Raw genomic sequence first — 16,471 nt, 5'->3', positions numbered from 1 at the left:
ATATATTTGTTGGCTCGGAGCTCCTAGTTACTTGTATTACAGAGGTATCTGACACAGCCACACTTTGGACCCTTCTTTTCTTGTATTTAATCTTTATATTTTATTTCATTTGTATTAACTTGTATTAAAACAATTATTTTATCACTCATTAATTACTCCATATATGACCGTCTCGTATCCCTGGTAGCGTGATCCGGCTTAAGTTGTTATTGGAGACTGGTGTTCGGGGATAAACAAGGGAAAAAGAAAATATAAATTTATTTAAAATTAAATGAAAGTAATTCCCTTACGCAATATTCTATGCTCAGACGATCATAACACTGGCATATTCAGCAATGGATGCAACATATGACAAACGACATGTCTTAAACATAATACTACAATATGTGCTCAATTGTTGCCAATAATTATAACAATCGTCGTTCCACTTATCTCTGCTTCTCTGCTTACATCACAATCATTATGTACTCTCTTCACAAAATCCTAATAACACATTCCTATAGTATAATCTACTACAAGTCACGGAAACACCAAATTATACCACACCCAGTGGTTTTACCTTTGCTTTATATCGCGATAAAATAATCACGATCCTGTTCCACTCACAATCCTACTACACATCTCCTACATTATAATCTCCAGGACAATACAGTCGGTTTCCCTTAGATTCTCGAATTTCTTCTCACGATTAAGATCACAACAGCCATTCTCAGCTGAGTGAGTAGCAGGTCTGCTTGAGGCGAGAACCAAGCTCGGTCTGCCCATACCACTGATTTCTAGTTCACATTTTTCTTTGCTTGAGGCGGACTTACATCCTTGACACGCCTTAATTTTCTACATAACCAGTGGCCAATACTTCCTGTCACACCCATTGGCTCGCTCATTATGTTGTATTGTTTTACTTCTCCTGCTTATTCGTGATTCACTCTTAAGACAGTGATTTTTCTTTTAAGCTAATGGTTTATAACATGTCGCCACGAATGACGTCACAGGTTCAGAGTATTTTTCAATGGCTGTTCACACTTTCTGACCACGCCTACTGGGTATCTGTTTTCTGTATCTGAGTATGGGTATCTGTTTTCCTTGACCGCCGTTGTTTCCCCTTTTTGTTATCGTTTGTACTATGAGATGTTTACACTATTATATATGTCACCCTTCTTGTTAGTGTTTGTCCTGTCAGATGTTTACACAGTTGTATATCTGTCATTCCTCTCTGGGTATCTGTTTTCCATTACCCTCGTTGTTTGTTCGTTTTCTGGGTCCCGACATACTTCCCCTTCAGGAAGATCTCGCCACTGATATCTCACAGGTGTTGGTTGAGAGAGAAGATACGCCTTTCAATGTCTGCAATTGGCTCTATTCTGGAAGTAGGCGGTGTTCTGCGTAGCGCAGGACATAGGAATACCCCACGGCAGACGTCACCAGCAGAATAACCCGGATCACGACAATGGCGAAGACAATCCACCAAGGGATTGCTGGTTGAAAGGGCTGATCCGGCTCGACCACATAATTAAGGGGCTGCAAGCCATCTGTTAGCTCCTGTAGGGAGATGGACTCAGCACTACGAAGAGAACCTTGCCTAAGCGTCAATTTTCCATTACCCGCCAAGCTGACAGTATGTTTGTTTACAGGACTGGTAGGGCATGTGAGTGTCAGAGTGATGGGGGAGGCAAGTGAATAGGTCCAGTAGCCAGGACCTTTTATAAACATAGGGGTAAATGTTTTCAAGACTATTGTGTGGCAGAGGTTGATCACTGACTCATGATTGAAGAAAGCAGCCGATTCACAAGAGGCTGCGTCACTAGCCTCATAGACGGGGCCTGTGGGAGGACAAACTAACATATGGTTATTCTTGTTACTGTGTTATATACTAGAAAGCAGAAAATATATTTTCCTATTCTCACTGAAGGCAATATATCGTGAATCAACACTATACATAAGAAAGTAAGTGCTATTCTGCACAGAAAATGGAAGGGAGTCGATTCGAAAGACATCAAAGGTGTCAGGCGGATATCCTCGTAAAGGTTTCGTGAGACAGAAATTACGAGAATCGTGCAAAGCCGTTGTCCTGGAGGACAGTTATTACATCCCTATATAAAGCTAAAAAATCAAGAACTGCAAGGCACAAAAGACCTGGAGGCCGAACCTAGGCTTCCTTTAATGTACTGAACAACTGTTTGTCTCACATAATGGTTGGAGTTATGTATGTTTGCAGGGGAGCCTGCAGACTCAACTTTAAATCTTGTATACCTGGTCAGCATAATGCTAAGTCAAAATACAACAATGCTTGTAGGAGCTTTTTTCTCTTCCTAAAGCCAAAGTCTATAGAAAATTGGCGCACGACTTGGTTCAATACATCTACAGCTGAATATAGCCTATTGAAGGCAGATTGCATGGCATGCATATTACTTAACGATGTTGAGTTTTCCATAATAAACATTTAACTATATAAATTTTTCTCAGTTAATGACTCTAGTACTCTATTTTTCCATGAATAGCATCAACTTGAGCCTGGGTCGCGGTACCAAATAAGATATTAGACAAGGATCCTTAAAAAAATAATTATTTCACGTTTTTTTTTTTTTTTTTTTGTATAATTCATAGAAGCATGCAGCTTGTTTTGATTAGTAGTCATCACATAGCCTAAAACGTTTCTTAGATGATGCAACAATGAACTGAATTCATGTTCAAAATTAAGGAGTGTGTATTTTATTGCTTTTACAGCTGGATACTCAGGTGACATTTAAATAACATTTCAAGCTAAAGAAGCAGTTAAATTCCGTGCTTTATATAATGCAGCTAAAACATCTTCTGTGAGGCTAAGCGGTACTATAGTCTCTGTCTGTGAGGACTATAATATAGATAGTATGTTGGTGTGAAACTTTGGCCAGCACGTGTTGGGGACTCCTGTTGTGTTATTGAGTTGTACACCGAAAGAGTCAAATCAATCTGTGGTCTATTTCGTCATATTTCCGCTTAATCATTGCATTTTCATCTTTATACATTATTCCTGTTTTATATCGTATTGGTTTTGACATTACATTAGGCAACTCTTGTACCGTAGAGGAAGAGCAAAGGTTTTATCTATGCTGAGGTGGCTCTGAAAGTTTGGGAGTAACCTGAGAAGGTAGGGCCTGTGCATCAGCTGTTTATTGCTGTTGTAGAACGAACATTATTTAATGTGTCATCAGTAGTAGTCACCTCTCCGCTACGAGTTTTCATTTTCGGTAGAATTTTTTTCAGCGATTTCAGGGTTGAGCAATGCAACGAATAGATCAGTGTCTGTCTCTGGATTTAAGGGTATGCTCGCCTAACCGTTGGACATTGCTGCACGTCGATGCAGTCTTCATGAAGGACTTTTACTCTATCTGTGGGGACCGTTGAAACCTTACTAGTCCTGAGGTTTCTAATTTTTACCACCATATCACTGATCGTCTCTATTACCCTGTAGGGTCCATCAAAAATAGGCTGCAACTTTTTATTTTCTTTTCTTTTTGGTGTATGTTTGAGGAACACTCTGGCGCCAACGCTGATAGTTTTGACTTTTGTGGCTTTGTAATACTTTTCCATTTCTTCTCTACCTTCTTCAGTGTAAACCTGGCATCTATCATAACCTTTCTTTGCAATTGCAGCCCTTTCCTTTTCAAAGGAGTCAATATCATCAACTTCCCTTGCAATTACAGCCATTTCCTCTTTATAGGAGTAAACATCATAAACTTTCCTTGCAATTGCAGTCATTTCCTCTTTATAGGAGTCAATATCATCAACTTCCCTTGCAATTACAGCCATTTCCTCTTTATAGGAGTAAACATCATAAACTTTCCTTGCAATTGCAGTCATTTCCTCTTTATAGGAGTCAATATCATACCAGGGCTGCTGAGTTTTTTTTTTCTAACATAGTGTAGGGCATACGAGGATCTCTTAAAATCCTCTCTCTGTCTCTCGATAAAAAGGGGACTCCTTTATGGTGCGATGATACGCAGCATTATAGGCCAGGGTGTCTGCAAGTAAGTAAAATTATATCCCAAATGGACAATCTTCTAGAACCATTGTCCTCAAAATGTTAACAACGGTATAATTTGCGAGCTTTATTATTTCATTTCCACTTGTATGGTAAGCCGTTATTTTCGCGTGTCGCATAGGTAGCTTCTAATTTATCTCCTGCATCACGGAATTTATGAACACTGAACCTTGATCGGTAACAACTGTCTGAGGAACACCGTGTACACAAACAACATCCATGTACAGTCGACGACAGAGAGTAGTGTCACGGTTTTCAGAATGTTTAGCGTGGTGGCGGTATCTGGCAACTATACCACGGTGGCGCATTCACTGGTGATGTTAGTGACGCGCATCAGTGTGTACAGTGTGTGTGTGACCGTGAAATTATAATATTGTATAATATTATATTATATTATAATATAATGTAGTTAGAAATATACCATATTACATGAAATCAATTTAGAAATGCGATAATGAATGTCTTCTACATGATGATGATGTTATGCCGGACGTATTACTTGGGTTCCGTGTCGCCGTCACAAGACTCCGTGAAAGGGAGATATGTAAACACTTCGCACAACTTCTGTAGTTTAATATTCTTCCTTAGTAGTACACTTCACTCGACTCTTCACTGGCCACTAGCTTACTATGACTCGGACTTGACTCTCTCGCCCTCTTCTCCTATATATATCCAGAACAGTACAGTCTAGAATGTTACAGTATATTTTAGATCATACAAGAACATGTAGCAAAAATATATGCGAGTTGGCAACACTTCCCACCTGGCGTCTGGCCGCGCCCCGCGGGGCGCGGACGGCTCGCCTTGCTCCCCGCCCCCCTGCTCGCTCCTCCCGGAGCCTTCTAGAGGCCCATGGACGCCGGGGGAAGCTTCCAGCACAACACTATCCCCCCCTCTTAATTGTGATCGTCCCGATCACGCACTTAACTATATACAAACATAAGATAATTAATCAAAAACATAATAATCGTCGTATCGCTGTGGACGCCTGCGTTGTCTCTGTCTTCTGTTCGCTGCCTCCTGCGCGTCTGTCTCCTGGTGCGCCTCGTCGTCGTCCGCTTCTTGGGGTGTCTCTGGAACATCTGCCGAAGCCGGGAGGTTATCTCCCTCGGCTGAAAGGTCCAGAAGGCTTATGTCGTCGTCGACCTCCTCTTGGTCCTGGACGTCCCTTACGTTTTCGCCGGCTGCTGGGTGTCTGTAGTTGTTCCAGGTGTAGTTTCCCGGACCGCGGTACCTCCATAGGCGGCTGACGTGGACAACTTTCGGCTTGGTCCTTTCCGTTCTCCGGATTCGGTAAGTCACGTCGGAGAGGCGTTCTAGCACATTATAAGGGCCTTCCCAGGGGTTCTATAACTTCGGAGACTGTCCTTTCTTCCTCTGCGGGTTGTAAAACCAGACTTGGTCTCCTTCCTTGAAGTCAACGTGGCTTGCCCTCATATTGTAACCGCACTTCATGGCCTCCCCGGAGAACTTCAAGGCACCACGGACTTGATGGTGCACCTCTTCCAGCCGTTCCTCTAGTTGACGGGCAAAACTGGAGGCGTCCCTTGGAAGACTTTCCCCAGGAGGCCTTCCTGTCAGTAGGTCCACCGGCAATCGCAGCTCACGTCCAAACATCAGCTTTGCCGGTGAATACCCCGTAGTCTCGTGGACGGCAGACCTGTAGGCCATGAGGAGCGCAGGCAGCTTCTGATCCCATGAAGACTGATCATTGTTGCACTGCTTGGCCAACTCCTGGCCCAACGTCCAATTAAACCTCTCCACCATTCCATCTGACTGGGAGTGCAGAGGGGTGGTCCGGGTCTTCTTGATACCCAGGAGCTTGCAACACTCAGCAAGGACTGTTGACTCAAAATTCCTTCCCTGATCGGAATGGAGCTAGTTAGGCACACCGAAGCGACAGAAGAACTCCTCCACCAATATCTTAGCGATGGTAGTGGCTTCCTGGTCAGGGATGGCGTTGGCTTCCGGCCACTTGGTGAAGTAATCCATTGTGACGCAGATGTACCTATTTCCGTTCGTCGTCAGAGGCAAGGGTCCTGCTATATCCACTGCCACCCGTTCATTGGGGTCTCCAACCTGGTATAGTTGCAATGGGGCACGGTGACGCTTCTTGGGGCCCTTCTTTGCACAGCACACCTTACACGCGTGACACCATTCTTCCACGTCCTTCCTCATGCCAACCCAGTAGAACCTTTGGCGCAGGCGACTCAGTGTCTTCTTTACCCCAAGGTGTCCGCTGGTGATGCTGTCGTACATTTCTTTCAAGACTCCTTCCGGGACTTCATAGGTAGCACCGTGGACCAGTAGTGGTCAAGACCATCATGAGAGACCCAGCGTCGCTGCAACACCCCGTTGCCCAACCGAAGAGTGTCACAATGAGACCATTAATTATTTGTGGTAGGGCTTTCTCTAGAGATTACTTCCAACCCAGGTCGCGTTGACGATTGACTCAGCCAATCCATAATTGGTCTCAGATCTCGGTCCTCCTGCTGCAGTTTTCCCAAGTCTTCCCATGGCACTTCCGCTGTCTGTTCCACTGTAGTGCGGCGGCACATATTCTGGACGCTTTCCCTCTGGAAGCAATGTTGACACTCAAGCCTCGATGATGTCGTGTTGGACCGACTGGTTAAGTGTACAGCGTCTGTTGGTTTCGTCATCACCATCCATGAAGAAGACATGGACAAACTTGGGCTCTTCATATTCTAGGGGGAGTAGAATGCCCATGCGGTGGTAGCACTGGCCTTGGATCTTGTAGGTAGTAACGAACCCATGCAGTGAGCTTCTTGGTGGCACCAAAGGAAGTCATCATTAAGGCAGCATTGTACTTCCAGATCTTTCTTCTAAAGTTTTTGGCTTGTGGGCTGTTCTCTGTCAGCAGCTTCTGCAGGATCACTGGCGGTGCCTGAAGGGCCTCCAACTTGACTTTTCCTCCAGTGCAGCACATGACTGGAGCTTCTCTTGGCCACTTCTTAGCTCTGCATTGGGAGCAAACTGTGTCCATCTTGCCAATGCAGACCTTTGGGCTGCTGTTGTAGTCCTTCTTGATGGCATAGGAGAAGGCCCATTTGAACCAGGTGATGCCCTTTGTATTTGCTCTCTTTTGACGTTCAGCTTCCAGGCGTAACCTTTGCTGTTCCAAGGTTTCTTCTGCTCTCCTTTGACGATGTGCATCTGCATTCTCCAGCCTTGTGTCTGCACGTTGTTCATCTGTTGCCCTTGCTCTGGTTCTTTGGTGGTGCAACCTATCCGCTTCTTGGCGGTTTTGTCTCTGCTGGTCAGACAGTGATGCCCTTGCTTCAGAATTGTAGAGTCTGAGAGCCTCCAAACGATGAGCACGGTCTGCCTCAGTTTCTCCATCCCGTCTTTGCCGCTTACTGCGAGCCTGAGAAGTTAATTTGCCAATGGAGGGACGTTCTGGAGGTATTGTGGAGGTAAGGATGAATCTACATGCAAAAGGAAAAAAAAAAAAAGTACTTTTGATGATTTTACTAAAAAAAAAATAATAGGTACTACTTTTGCCATTTTTAATAATAAAATAGGTGTAGCTGGAGGTTTGATGAAGCTGAGGATTCGTAAATGACTGTGAAAAGGGATTTAAATATTCGATGTGAAAATGAAGGGTTAAAATGAAACGGAAAATAACTCTTAAAACAAAGAAATCAACGTGAAAAGGAAGAGTTAAGCCGTTTGAAACGGAAATTTTGGAAAACGTCGTTTTGGGGATTGTTTTTCTTTTGCACTGAACATAACTCGGCTGAGTCCCTCTTTGTCCGCAACCTCCGCCGCTCCGGCATCAGCAGAAAACGCCGATGGACCCAACGTTTGGACCATTTTTGATAGTTTTATTAAATAACTTCAAAAAATTGTATATTAATGTCCTCATATTATGTGCCATGATTACTCGGGAGCATAATACGCTTCAAAAACATATAAAGCCTATGTCTGTAGCTATCACCGTTTGGTCGTCTATAAAAGACATACAGACGGACGTGAGTCGACTTTATATTGCCCAATTCCACGTTTTGGGGAGCTAGGATGGCTAGGACTTGATGTAGTGCTCGCAGCTATTACAGTAGTCATCACAGCTTTGAGGGTAGTCATCACAACTATCACAGTAGTCATGCTGCTAGATTATTTGAAGTAACAGCTTGCAGGTGCCCTGAATTCCAGTACTGTGCCTGTCCTCGACAGAAGAAAGACCCCAAAATAGAACAAGAATTTGTAGAGGACCAAATAAATGAACGTAAAATGTTCATTGGAGGAGTGAACAAACGAACAACTGAAGCCATTAGGAAAAGAGAAGAAAGAAGAAATCAATATGCTGCAAGACCATCAGCCAGTTACAAGCATCAGGATGTCTTGTTCAAAGTGATACCTCGTCCTCAAATTTGACTGACTCGGAAGATGAATACACCCCTTCCAAGTATCAGCTCCATCATAGAAAACCAAAAGAAGGTGGAGCTGTGGGACAACAATGAAGAGATGAAAAAGAAAAAAAATAGAGAACAAAAACGTCTGTTCTCTTCTTTCCATGAGGTTTGTGACTGGGTTGGAGTGTCCGATCGTGGTGCTGCATTACTATCTAGTGCAATCCTTGAAGATTTAGGGGTTATTACAAAAGAGGATCCTTCCAAAGTCATAGATAGGAACAAAGTACGGAGATCGAGGCAATCAAACGGACAACATTTGACAAAGGAAGCACATGGGAAAGTATAAGTTGCAGGCATCTACTTTGATGGAAGGAAAGAAACTCTTACTACGGAGAAGATTGGAAATAGAGACTATAGGAGAAAGGTAATTGAAGAGCATATTGCTATAGCGGCTGAACCAGGTTCAGAATATCTAGGCCATTATTAACCTGCCACTGGTTCTGCAAAGAGTAATAGAAAAGAATTTCCACGGAAAACGTACTGGCGATTGGATGTGATGGACTACTGTAAATACTGGGAATAAATCTGGGGTGATTTGTCAAGTCGAGAAAAGCCTTGCCCACCCAGTTCATTGGTTCATCTGTCAGGTCCATGGCAATGAGCTGTCACTACGTCACCTTTTTGAAAAACTCGATGGTAAAACAAGTGGGCCACATGGCTTCGCAGGACCAATTGGGAAAAGCAATCTCTAATGGGACTGTTCCTGACACACTGTCAAGGAGAAATCCAGGAAATTTAAACCACTCCAGATGGCTCACAACAGCCAATAGGATTCTCCGCCTGTAAGCTGGTACACAACATCCTTCAGAACAACGTAAAACACTTTTTTTTACAACAAAGGAGACAGCTCAATGACACAAAAAAAGGAAACAATAATAAAAAAAAACGCTACTCGCTGCTCCTAAAAAAAGAATCAAAAGAGGTGGCCGAAAGAGTGGTCAATTTCGGGAGAAGAGGTGTCCTGATACCCTCCTCTTGAAAGAGTTCAAGTCGTAGGCAGGAGAAAATACAGGTGAAGGAAGGCTGTTCCAAAGTTTACCAGCGTGAGGGATGAAAGAGTGAAGAGGTTGGTTAACTCTTGCATAGGGAAAGCGTGAGTAGAAAGTCGTGTGCAGCGGGGCCGCGGAAGGGGGGGAGGCATGCAGTTAGCAAGTTCAGAAGAGCATTCAGCGTGAAAATATCGATAGAAGATAGAAAGAGAGGCAACATCACGACGGAATTTATGAAGTAGAAAACTATCAGTAGGAGGAGGAGAGCTGATGAGACGAAGAGCCTTAGACTCCACTCTGTCCAGAAGAGCTGTGTGAGTGGAGCCCCCCCCCCCCCCCACACACACACGTGAGATGCACACTCCATACGAGGGCGGACAAGGCCCCTGTATATGGATGGCAACTGTGCGGGGGAGAAGAACAGAACGCCCAACCTCGAGGAAGCTGATTTAGCGAGAGAGGAGATACGAAGTTTCCAGTTGAGATTTAGAGTTAAGGATAGACCGAGAATATCTAGTGTTGAAGAAGGTGACGGCTGAGTGTTGTTGATGAATAGGGGATTGGTGTCTGAAAGATTGTGTCGAGCTGATAGGTGGAAAAATTGAGTTTTTGAGGCATTGAAGGACACAAGGTTCCTTCTACCCCAATCGAAAATGATAGCAAAGTCTGAGGTTAAGCGTTCTGCAGCCTCCAGTCTGGAGTCGTGTACTTCCTGTTGGGATGGCCTTCTAATGAAAGAAGTTGAATAATGCAAAGTGGAGTCGTCGGCGTATGAGTGGACAGGACAGTTTGTTATGGAAAGAAGATCATTGATGAATAACAGGAAGAGAGTGAGTGATAGGACAGAGACTTGTGGAACACCACTGTTGATAGGTTTAGGGGAAGAACAGTGACCGTCTACCACAGCAGAGATAGAACGGGCGGAAAGGAAACTGGAGATAAAGGAACAGAGAGCATGATAGAATTTAGAAAGCAAAGACCTGTGCCAGACTCTTTCGAAGGCTTTCGATATGTCTAGCGCAACCGAGAAAGTTTCACCGAAACGGCTAAGAGAGGATGACCAAGAGTCAGTTAAGAGAGCAAGAAGATCGGCAGTAGAACACCCTTGCGGAACCCATACTGGCGATCAGATAGAAGGTTGGAAGTGTAAAGGTGCTTTTGAATATTCCGGTTAAGGATTGATTCAAAAGCTTTAGATAGACATGAAAGTAAAGCTATAGGGCGGTAGTTTTAGGGATTGGAGCGGTGTGCCTTCTTAGGCACAGGCTGTACAAAGGTATACTTCCAGCAGGAAGGGAAGGTAGATGTTGATAGGCAGAGACGAAAGACTTTGACCAGGAAGGGTGACAGCACGGAAGCACAGTTTTTAAGGACAATAGGAGGCACTCCATCAGGTCCATAAGTCTTCTGAGAGTTGAGGCTAGAGAGGGCATATAAAACATTATTATGAAGAAACTTAATAACAGGCATAAATGAGTCAGAGGGGGTATGAGTAGGAGGAATATGCCCAGAATCGTCCAGGGTGGAGTTGTTACAGAATGTTTGAGCGAAGAGTTCAGCCTTAGAGATAGATGAGACAGAAGTGCTCCTGTAAGAGTTAAGGAGAGGAGGGAAAGAGGAAGAAGTGAAATTGGTGGATATATTTTTGGCTAGTTGCCAGAAGCAAGGGAAGAAATAGATAAATCAAGGTGTTGACATTTTCTGTTGATGAAAGAGGTTTTGTATGCCTCAATTCCAGAGACAATCACCTCTGTGATGCGCTGGGAACACACAGAGGGGTCTCTCTCCTGGAAGCAGTAATAATTCCACGGAAAATCGGAAAAGTACATCCTCAGGACGTCCCACCGAGCTGAGGCAAAATGCCAGAAGCATCGCCTCTTTGGTGGGTCCAGAGGATGAACAGGAGCGACAGGACAGGATACATAAATAAGGTCGTGATCGGAGGAGCCCAACTGAGAGAACAGTTTGACAGAGTAAGCAGAAGGGTTAGAGGTAAGGAAGAGGTTTAGTATGTTGGGCGTGTCTCCAAGACGGTCAGAAATACGTGTAGGGTGCTGAACCAACTGCTATAGGTCGTTGAGGAGGGCAAAGTTGTAGACTTATTCACCAGGCTGGTCAGTGAAAGAGGATGAAAGCCAAAGCTGGTGGTGAACATTGAATCAGTGAAGGGAGAGTGGGTCAAGATGTGCTCCACTTTAGAGTTCAAGTAGTCAAAGAATTTTACATAGATAGCAGAGTTGGGTGAGAGATAAACAGCACAGATGTAGTTAGTAATAGTATGACAATGAAGTCTTAGCCAGATGGTGGAAAATTCAGAAGAGTCAAGGTCGTAGGCACGAGAGCAAGTTATGTCGTTGCGCACGTAGACGCAACATTCAGCTTTGGATTGAAATTTAGGATAGAGATAGTAGGAGGGAACAGAGTAGAGATTGCTGTCAGTAGCCTCAGAGACCTGTGTTTCAGTGAGGAAGAGAAGGTGAGGTTTAGAGGAGGAGAGATGGTGCTCCACAGAATGAAAATTAGTATCCTACATATCATGAATATGAAATATAAGTACTTAGCTACAAAATAACATATACAAGAGGTCGTTGTGGTTAATGCTGTCCATATGTTTGTCAACAAATGATGGACGATGGACTGACGGAGTGGATCATCCGTGCCGAGCGGCCGCTATTTCGCTGACGTCATTTTGAGGTCATTATTAACGTCGACGGATCCGTCAAAACGGAATAGTGGGAACCTCGCCTTACTCATTTCCCTCACCTCCTTCCTTTTCCTCCATCCCCTCCTTTCCTCCCTTATTTTTTCTCTCCCTCACCTTCCTTTACTTACACCCCTCTCTCCCTCTTATCACCTCCCTTACTCCTTACCCCCTCCATCCCTCCTTTCCTCCTTTATTCACTCTCTCCCTTTCACTCCATCCCTCCTTTCTCTCCCTCTCCCTCCTTCTCTTCCATCTTCTCTCCTCCCTTACTCTTTCTCTCCCTCTCTTTCCTTTTCCTCATCTCCTCCCTTCCCAGTTCCCACCTCCCTAATCCCTTACATTCTCTCCCTCTCCTCCCTTACTCTTTCTCAGTCACGTTTTTTTGTTTAGAGGTGATCCGAGTACCGCCCCACCGTCCCACTTTGACCCGTTCTATTGTTATATATTTCCATTATTTATATTCCCCTTCCTTCTGTTTCCTCCATTCCTTCTTTCCTCTTCTTTGTTCTTCTGTAATTCTCCTTTATCACACTTCTCATATTACTGTTATTGTAATTATTATTATTGTTATTGTTATTATTATTGTTATTATTATTATTGTTATTATTATTATTATTATTATTATTATTATTATTATTATTATATTATCTTTATTATCTCTCTCTCATATAGGGGAAGAAGAAGAAGAAAAAAAATATTAAAACAAGAACAAGAACAAAACGACCTCTATCTGTGGAAAATGATTATAATTGGTTTCATGCACTTAATTAATATTCCTTCCTTTACTGTTTTCTATTATCATATTACGAGTCTTATCATTTTCTCCACTGCATGAATATTGCACACATGTTTCTTGTATTAACTGAAAATCACACAGTATGCGCTAACCACTCTTGCAGGAAGGCTGTTACAGTGGCGGACGACTCAATTCGAGGAAGGAAGGAAGGAGGGAGGGAGGGAGGGAGGGGGCGGGAAAGCAATTTATAGAAGGGTGTCGATCCAGTGCAGATGTAGCTAACAGATGTGGCGTAGAGGACCTGGAAACAGTTTCTTTTTTCCTTTTTTATATATGACCTAAAGCGCCGGCAGGCTTTTTTTTATTCGGGGTCTAATGGTGGGCCCGAGCCCGTTATGGCGCAGACAATTGTTTATACTGGCGCAATTATTATTGGCTCATGCTGTCCCCCGGAGATCTTTCTTGACTTCACTTGCATAGCATCTTCTAGAGTCCGGGTTGGTGGGTAGTCTTCAGGACAGCATGTGAGTAGTCTTAGGCCCCTCGGCGGTGACTGAAAAATCCCAGGTGGTTAGCGGCGGATTCCAACCCTCATCATCATCAAACCTGCGAATGCGGGGCCGGCACGCTAGCCACTCCGCCACCACCTCAGAAACATGGAAACATGGAAATGCAGGCAACATAAAGCCTATTGGCTCATTACGAGGTTGCCGGCTTTGGTGATTTAATCTGCTCGACAGCCACTTGGGGCCTGAAGAGCAGATGAAAGCACCTCGATATTGAGGAGCAGATGAAAGCACCTCAATATTCAGTTTACTCCCGACGCAGCGAAGTGAAGGTCGATTCTATATTTGAAGGAGTTGATAGTATTCGCATTTACTACTTCTGAAGGAAGATTGTTCCAGTGACGGATGACTCGGTTTGAAAAGAAACTCCTTCCGATGGGAAAGACTCCGATGGTTTGGACATCTGAAGAGAGCAGGGGAGGATACAGTGCTGGGAGTTGTGGAGAGATTAGCAAGACAGGGTATCTAGTGCAGCTAGATGTGGCTAAAAGATGTGGAGTAGAGAACCTGGTAACAGTGCTCAGAAGGGAGACTCCTATAGTTCGGACATGTGAAAAGCAGGGGAGGATACAGTGCTGGGAGTTTTGAAGAGATTGAAAGTAAAAGGAAGGAGACCAGTTGGTAGACCTAGGAAAAGGTGGAGAAGGTGTATACAGGAAGACTTGGCAGTGATGGGATTGGATGAGCATCAGACAGAAGACAGAGCAGAATAGAGGAGACCAATAAAGCGTCCAACCGCTCAGGAAGAGTGAAAACGGACGTTAAACGAAATGATGATGATGATGATGATATCTCATAATAGAAGAAGAAAATAACAGAACTAAGAACATTAAGTGACCTTGGATACGTTCAGTTCATTCCCGACGCAGTAAAGTTACTGTCAGTGGAAATGGAGTTGATCGTTTCCCCACTGACTACTTCTGCGGGGAGGCTGTTCCAGTGGCGGACGACTCTGTTCGAGGAAGGAAGTATGGAGGAGGGAGGGATGGGGGCGAGAGTTTTTATTCTTTTCGTTAATCTTATTCTCTCGTTCCATCTCATCCTTCCACATGCTACCTGCCACATATACTTCACTACTCTGTTACTTAACTTTACTTTATGATCATTTCACTTTACTTTCAGATTAAATAAGTTAACTTCCTCTGCATTGCGCCACGTAGGGCTACAGCAGACGCTTTTAAAATTAGGAACAGCAGACGCTTTTAAAATTAGGAACAGCAATCGCTTTTAAGATTAGGAACAGCAGACGCATTATACATTAGGAACAGCTGACACATTATAAATTAGGAACAGCAGACACATTTAAAATTAGGAAGAGTAATCACTTAAATTAACTTGAGAAACAAACAAAGATTAACATGATCCTGAGGGGAATTAAACACCCGTTTATTATATATATACATGTCTGTACATCATCAAGACCCCAAGACCCAGACCAGACATTCCTTTTATCCCAATTGGAGATGATAGCAAGGTCTGAGGTTAAGCATTCTGCAGCCTCAGTCTTATAAACTAAAAGAGATTTTTACGACAATTTCAATAATATGATTAATACTGACAAATGTGTCCTATGCGTAGACTATCATATAACATCGTAGACGCCATGACACCAGGTTGCCAGACCTCGATAATTCACACCTCAGTCTCGGGTGCCGCGACGAAAGCCAAGGCTGCAACACAGAGACGGCCTTGGCACAGCACAACTATAACTCTTCCTCCTCATCTCTCCTTTCCTTCCTCCTCTTCCTCCTCACTCAGGCTTAGTGATGCGGAAGACGAAGAGACCCTCCTTTTCACAGAAATAGTTTGGGACGGTGCGCCGCTCCACCTGAAGGAATTATGACCATCATTTCAAATACATGACCTTCTCCCGCTGGCCAGCTCCTGACCATCTCCTTATACCAGTGTCGTGACAGGCGCCCATACAGTGAACAGCCCCGCCAGACAGAAACCTTGATTAGAGTAAATGTTTTCTTTTACCAACGTTGCCAGATAGTTGTACTCAGTCTCTTATATTTACCAACTTCCGACCCCAAAACCGTCTCCTGGTCCTCAATAACTAAATTCATTTATATCTGTCGTTAAAATAGTTAATTCCTGATGTTTCTTGGCAATAGTTAGGTGTCAAAAAACGGTAAATACTATGCTCTGAGTACGATAATCTGGCAACGGTGCTCCTACCTTCTTCCACTTCCCGTCCGCCTCCAGCTGGTCCATGTAAGGCTCCAGCTTGTCCTTGTAGGAAGGCACGGTCTGTAGGTGCTCATGGCGCATCACGATGATCACGAAGCCTCCTGGAGTACCGGAGAGGAGGAAATAAGTTAATCATTGGGGCATACGCTAGGGGGCGCGTCGTCTTGCCCACCTTAGGAAGACCGCCTCAAGGTTTATTCCATGCAAATCTGAAGTCTCTATGTAGGCTCTTTCCCATCCTAAACGGCGCCTAAGTTCGCCTGTTTGAAAAGCCTCTAGTAAAAGTTGCTGGGATTACCATGAACTGTTTAGCGATCCTATAGTAGGAGTAGGTAGGAAGACACCTACCGAACGGGCGTGACCTACTCCCGGTGAGGATATATGAGAAGCGAGGAGGATGCTGAAGCCCTTCAAAGACCCATCCCATGTCCTTACTAACCGTTTCCCTTATGTCTCATCAACACCAGAGAGCAGTTCAGCATGCTCTCTAAAGACAGTTCCTCTCTCTTTCTACACCACACTATATTCACACAACACACACACCTTTTCCCAAAATTCAAAATTATAAATGGCGAAAAATAACAATGCCTCGGAGTCCCCGCCTGGGGGGAGGGGGGGGACCATAATTTCCCCCAGGGAGGACTCCCATTCTGGCTGCCGACTTGAGAGGTGTCCTGATAACTCTTCGAACCTCCTCCTTATCAATTTTTTGCAACATTCGCGGTCTTTGTTTTAATTTTCATTCTGTGGAACACCATCTCTCCTCCTCTAAACCTCACCTTCTCTTCCTCACCGAAACACAGGTTTCTGAGGCTGCTGACAGCAACCT

Source organism: Eriocheir sinensis, chromosome 23, assembly GCF_024679095.1.
Source record: "Eriocheir sinensis breed Jianghai 21 chromosome 23, ASM2467909v1, whole genome shotgun sequence".
NCBI lineage: Eukaryota > Metazoa > Arthropoda > Malacostraca > Decapoda > Varunidae > Eriocheir > Eriocheir sinensis.
The sequence above is the reverse complement of the archived record's forward strand: the minus strand, read 5'-3'. Positions refer to the sequence as shown.